This window comes from Podarcis filfolensis (assembly GCF_964270895.1).
Source record: "Podarcis filfolensis genome assembly, chromosome: 3".
Taxonomy (NCBI): Eukaryota; Metazoa; Chordata; class Lepidosauria; order Squamata; family Lacertidae; genus Podarcis; species Podarcis filfolensis.
Genome location: NC_139606.1, coordinates 104,562,227 through 104,568,700, shown reverse-complemented (window position 1 = coordinate 104,568,700; position 6,474 = coordinate 104,562,227).

Here is a 6,474-nt window from a genome sequence, read left to right as displayed (position 1 = left end):
GCTTGCTGATCAGAAGGTCAGGTGAGTTCTCATTGCTCTGTCCCTGCTCCTGCCAACCTAGCAGTTTAAAAGCATGCCGGTGCAAGTAGATAAATAGGTACCACTGTGGTGGGAAGGTAAATAGTGTTTCCATGCACTCTGGCTTCTGCCACAGTGTCCCATTGTGCCAGAAGTAGCTTAGTCATGCCGGCCACATGACCCAGAAAGCTGTCTGTGGACAAACGCTGGCTCCCTCGGCCTGAAAGCAAGATGAGTGCCGCAACCCCATAGTCAACTTTGACTGGACTTAACCATCCAGGGGTCCTTTATCTACAACTACAACTTCCATCATTCTCCACCATTGGTGATGCTGGCATGGGTAGGGGAACTGTAGTCCAATAGCACCCTGCTCTAGGGACGTAGATCAGTGCTCTACAAGTTGGGAGCATGTACCAGAATCTCCCAGCATGGGGGCAAGGAGCGAGGATCTGAAATGCTAGCAAAGTTTGTATTTCCTATAGCACACAGTGGAATGGGAGAGGAATTCATAGAATGGTAGAGTTGGAAGGAACTCTGGGGGGGCACCTCGGCCAACCCCCCCTGCAATGCAGGAATCTCAACCAAAGCATCCATGACAGATGGCCATCTAACCCCTACTTATAGACCTCCAAGGAAGGAGAGTCCACCACCTTCTGAGGGAGACCGTTCCATGGTCGAACAGCTCTTGCCGTCATAAAGTTCCTCCTGATGTTAGCTGGAATCTCATTTTTCGTTAAGTTGTTTCAGCTAGAACAGGAATTGGGAGCCCGTGGCATTCCAGATACAGTGGTACCTTGGGTTACATACGCTTCAGGTTACAGACGCTTCAGGTTACAGACTCTGCCAATCCAGAAATAGTACCTCGGGTTAAGAACTTTGCTTCAGGATGAGAACAGAAATCGTGCTCCGGCGGCACAGCGACAGTGGGAGGCCCCATTAGCTAAAGTGGTACCTCAGGTTAAGAACAGTTTTAGGTTACAAACGGACCTCCAGAACAAATTAAGTTCTTAACCCGAGGTACCACTGTATTGTAGGATCTCGACTCTGCTGATCCCTGACCATCGGTCCTGCGGGCTGGAGCTGATGTGAGGGGGGGAGGCTCTTAAGAACATCAGGAGGGACACAGGTTCTCCATCCCTGAACTAGAAAATGATTTAGAGGTAAGCATAGGCAAGCAGAACCACCATAGCGGAGGGAAATGGCTGCGAAAAGTAAAGCAGCAGGACAACAGGAACTACCACAATGTTCATAATATACTAGTAGAAAGAGCCTGGGGAACAGAAGATGATTAAAAAAATAGGATGTGCAAAGCTGGTGAGTGGCACAATCATCCTCATTTCCTAGGATAAATCACATGAGGAAATCTCTGACATCAGTCCCTGAAAAGGCCACTGTTCCTTTTGATACGGAAGAGGGGGGCATGTCTTCTTTACCTTCTTCTTTGCTACAATATATCAATTTATTTCCAATTGTCAGTGTCAAAAGGGACTAAAATCTATAAAATTCATAGAAAATCAACGTGCCAATTTGCTCAATTTCTCTAGGACTCCATCACACCTCCCCTGTCCTCCATAATCCCTCAAGCAAGGTGTCAAGACCCTAATCCTGTCAAATCACTCTGCCAAGCCTTTCCTCCAGGAAATGCCAGTACATGGACCATTGTCTTCTCATCAGGATGTGCTTATCTGCGCATATCTCCAGCTCTGCATATTCCCCCCTCCCTCCTCCATATGTTAATCCTGTGTAACCCAACCTCTTCTTAATGTATTCATGATGTAATCTGTGTAACCCAACCTCTCTTTAATGTATTCATGATGTAACTGGGATGTATTTTGCACTGTATTCTGGGACATGGAGGGAAGTTTCAAAAGTTTATGTCACCCCTTTCTCGCTGTTCAATCTCGCCTTGAACCTGTTGCGCAATAAACGTGGATCTTCTGCAGCTTGCTCCTGTCTCCGGCTGAGCTCATTTTCCTCCGCAGGGACCCGCAGACTTAGTCCGACGAGCTGGGTGGCAGAGCAGCCTCCCACCCAGATTTTTACCGTAACACTTTAAATACTAAAAAGGTAAAGGTACCCCTGACCGTTAAGTCCAGCCGCGGACGACTCTGGGGTTGCACGCTAATCTCGCTCTATAGGCCGAGGGAGCCGATGTTTGTCTGCACACAGCTTCCGGGTCATGTGGCCAGCATGACTAAGCCGCTTCTGGCGAACCAGAGCAGCGCACGGAAACGCCATTTACCTTCCCACCGGAGCGGTACCTATTTCTCTACTTGCACTTGACGTGCTTTCGAACTGCTAGGTGGGCAGGAACTGGGACTGAACAATGGGAGCTCACCCCATCGCGGGGATTCGAACTGCTGACCTTCCAATCGGCAAGCCCTAGGCTCTGTGGTTTAGACCACAGCGCCACCCACGTGTGACATCAAACCCTGAAAAGGCCACTGCTCCTTTAAATGGTACTATAGCAGCAAGTTCCATTGAAGAAAACATGCCAATCGATTGAAAGCTCTGGGTTCTTGTGCAAAATCCCTGCAGGCCTGAAACAAATTCCTAGTCTGGGAACATGCTCGGAGGCACCCAGGACAGAACCAGAGAGGTGCAGAGGGAGTGGCTAAATTCAGAACCCAGAGGTCCGTGGATCCAAACCATCTTTTGCTAGGCAGGCCCTGGCACCCTATGTTACTTGCAGTTTCAGTTCCCTACTGGTGGAGCACTTGTGCTCTTCAGCAAAATGGCAGATTTTGGGAACTCTGGCAGGCTGTACGTCCCCTGACATAGAGGCAAGGCAAGGATAAGGCAATATTGCATGAGTTGCCACCTTTTTATCTTCCTTCCTGGAGGATACCATACCTTAAGATCTTAATATAAATCACATACTGTTGCCCCCCCCCTTTAAATTTATTTATTAACAAATTGCACATAACAAATTGTCAAATCATATTCATTATTTTTTTCCCTCCCCCCTTCAACACCCCCCCCCCGAGACTTCCCTGAGCTCCTCTCTCTGATTTCTCAGCACATATTACTCTCTGCATGTTATAAAATTATACATGTCCTTACATTATCAACTAATAAATTTGTGTATGTTTATTCAAAACCTGCCAAGGAGTCCAAATCATTTTGTTGTCTTTTTAGATAAGTTGTAAAAAGCTCCCATTCTGCCTTAAAGTCACAGTTGTCCTTGTCCCTCAATTTGTATGTCAATTTAGCCAACTCTGCATAGCTCATCAATTTTTCTTGCCCCTGTTCTTTCGTTGGGAATTCCTCATTCTTCCATACTTGTGCTATCAAGACTCTTGCCGCTTTTGTAGCGTACATAAATAAGTTCTTTGTTTTTCTTGGCAGGTCTTGTCCTACAATCCCTAACAAAAATGCTTCTGGTTTTTTTACAAGTATAAGTCACATGCTGTTTTCTTTCCTTAGTGATGGCAGATAGAAACAATAGAATCTTTCTAATACTATGTTTAAAGCAGCCGGTCTCCAAACTGCATCTTCCAAGTACCGTATTTTTCGCTCTATTGGACGCAGTTTTGGTCTCTTCCAACTCTATGACTCTATGATTCTATGTGTGTGCGTCCTATGGAGCGAATGCAGGCTTGTGCCATAGCCGCGCGCAACCCCTCCGGCAGGGAGAGGCTGCACGGGGCTATGGCTTCTTTAGCCCTGCGCAGTGTCTCCCGGCAAGGAGAGGCTGCACGGGGCTAAAGGGGAAGCCAAAACAGCAAGCGAGATCCATCCTGCTCGCTGCCTTGCCTTCTTCCATAGCTGCGCGCAACCCCTCTGGCAGGGAGAGGTTGTGAGCAGCCTGTACGCTGCTCTTTGGGGCTGGGCGGAGAAAATATTTTTTTTCTTGATTTCCCCCCCTAAAAACTGGATGCGCCCTATGGTCCGGTGTGCCCTATGGTGCGAAAAATACGGTAATTTGCAGTTCACACTTGAAAGCTAGTGAGGAGGGTGATTCTTTCCTACTTCCACTAATTTATCCTGGTAAGAGTGGCACCAGAAGTCAAGCTACCATGACATAATGCAGCTTTGCTTGCTCTGAAGGGGTCGCAGGAGAATGGCAAAGCATCCGCTTTGCATGAAGAAGGTTGCGAGTTCAATGCCCAGCATCTCCTGAGAGGACAGGAATAGGGCCTTACCCCAAATCCCAGAGAGCTGCTGCCAGTATGTGCAGACAATACTAAACTATATGGACCAATGGTGTGACCCAGGATACGAAAGAAACCTATGTTCCAAAATACCTATGTTTCCTTGCCAAAGGTAATACCTCTTCACTGGAAATGTAAAGGTTAAAAAAAAGGTAAATTTCTCTTTTGTCCTAAGGTTTTCCCCCCTCTCATTTTCTTTACTGAATCTATGGCTTTTGCTTTCTCACTGGCAGCGCTTTTAACTGTTTCTACAGCAGATGGTGCTAGAGGTCAGGATAAGTGATTACTTTTCTTAATCGTTGCAATCAGATGCGTCTAGCTTGTTAAAATCTTGATAGTGGGGTCTTGTGCTTTGGGAATCTTCGACAATTTTGCCCATGCAAATTATCGGGATTTTGTTTTGTGCAAGAAGGTTGGGGGATGACGACAACAAAATGTTGCAGTGTATCCACAGAGAGTGGTGACACAGCATGTCCTGGACTCCAGCCAACTTCCCTGCCCACCATGCTCACCTTGAGGACACACTAGGTCAGGGGTGCGGAACCTTAGACCTATTGGCCAAAGGGGATCCACACAGCGTCCCAGAAGCCACACATTTCTTGAGTGCTTTCGCCTGGAATGTGTCCTTGAGAGGTGTGTGTAGGTGTGTGTGTGTGTGTGTGTGTGTGTGTGTGTGTGGTCTAAACCACTGTGCCTCTTGGGCTTGCTGATTGGAAGGTTGGCAGTTTGAATCCCCTCAATGGGGTGAGCTCCCGTTGCTCTGTCCCAGCTCCTGCCAACCTAGCAGTTTGAAAGCACCAGTGCAAGTAGATAACTAGGTACTGCTGCGGAGGGAAGGTAAACAGTGTTTCCATGCACTCTGGTTTCTGTCACGGTGTCCAGTTGCCCCAGAAGCGGTTTAATCCTGCTGGCCACATGACCCAGAAAGCTGTCTGTGGACAAACGCTGGCTCCCTTGGCCTGAAAAGCGAGATGAGCACTGCAACCCAATAATAATAATAATAATAATAATAATAATAATAATAATAATAATAATTTATTTATACCCCGCCCATCTGGCTGGGCCTCCCCAGCCACTCTGGGCGGCTTCCATAGAAACCAAAAATACACTAAAATATCACACGTTAAAAACTTCCCTGAACAGGGCTGCCTTAAGATGTCTTCTGAATGTCAGGTAGTTGTTTATCGCTTTGACATCTGCTGGAAGGGCGTTCCACAGGGCGGGTGCCACTACCGAGAAGGCCCTCTGCCTGGTTCCCTGTAGCTTTGCTTCTCGCAATGAGGGAACCACCAGAAGGCCCTTTGACTGGACTTAGCTGTCCAGGGGTCCTTTACCTTTACCTTTTATGTGCAAAAACCTCTGAATTCTTTTTGCATGGCTGGAATATAGCTTAGTATACAAATGTGAATCTATCGCTCCAAGCACTTCTGTATCTAGCCTGCCCATTACAGTCATACCTCAGGTTACAGACGCTTCAGGTTGCGCGTTTTCGGGTTGCGCACCGTGCCGAACCTGGAAGTACCGGAACAGGTTACTTCTGGGTTTCAGCGCATGTGCAGAAGCACTAAATTGTGCTTTGTGCATGAGCAGAGTGCCGAATCGCGACCCGCATGCGTGCAGATGCGGCGCTGCAGGTTGCGAACGCTGTGGGTTGCGAACGTGCCTCCCGCACGGATCACATTCTCGGCCCGAGTGTCCACTGTACCATGAACATCCAGTGAGGTCTGTGGGGGAAGAGGCTCCTTTCCCCCCAATGCCAGAGATGTTGTTGGCGAGAATAAGCGAATGTCTGAACAAGTGTCAGTTTGACACCCACTTCAGGGACAAATATCAAATCTGAAGGTGAGGTGGCGAAACGGATGCTGTGGTATGATCCTGACTGAGGCGCTCCAAGGCTGCTTTCCTTCCAAAATAAAAAGCTTGAGCTCACTTAAACAAAACAAAACAAAACAAAACAAAACAAAACAAAACAAAACAAAACAAAACAAAACAAAACAAAACAACCCACTATGAATAATGTAATGTGTACTTTGGCCCTTAGCCACTTCCCTGCAACAGCAGATTAATACTGCAGAGAATGATCCTGGCCTACCTTACAAGGTTGCCATAAGGATTGCTGAGCTAATTTTGTCAAATGCCAGATGAATGCAAAATAATGAGTGGCACCTACTGATCCTGACTACTTAAACGCTAATGTTTAGTGTGAGCTCTTGGCTTGGGAGGGCAGGTTATATATCTAAATAATATCCTAAATTATGGGCCACTTTGATTTTTTTTTTAAGTCATCCTATTTCTCTCTCAC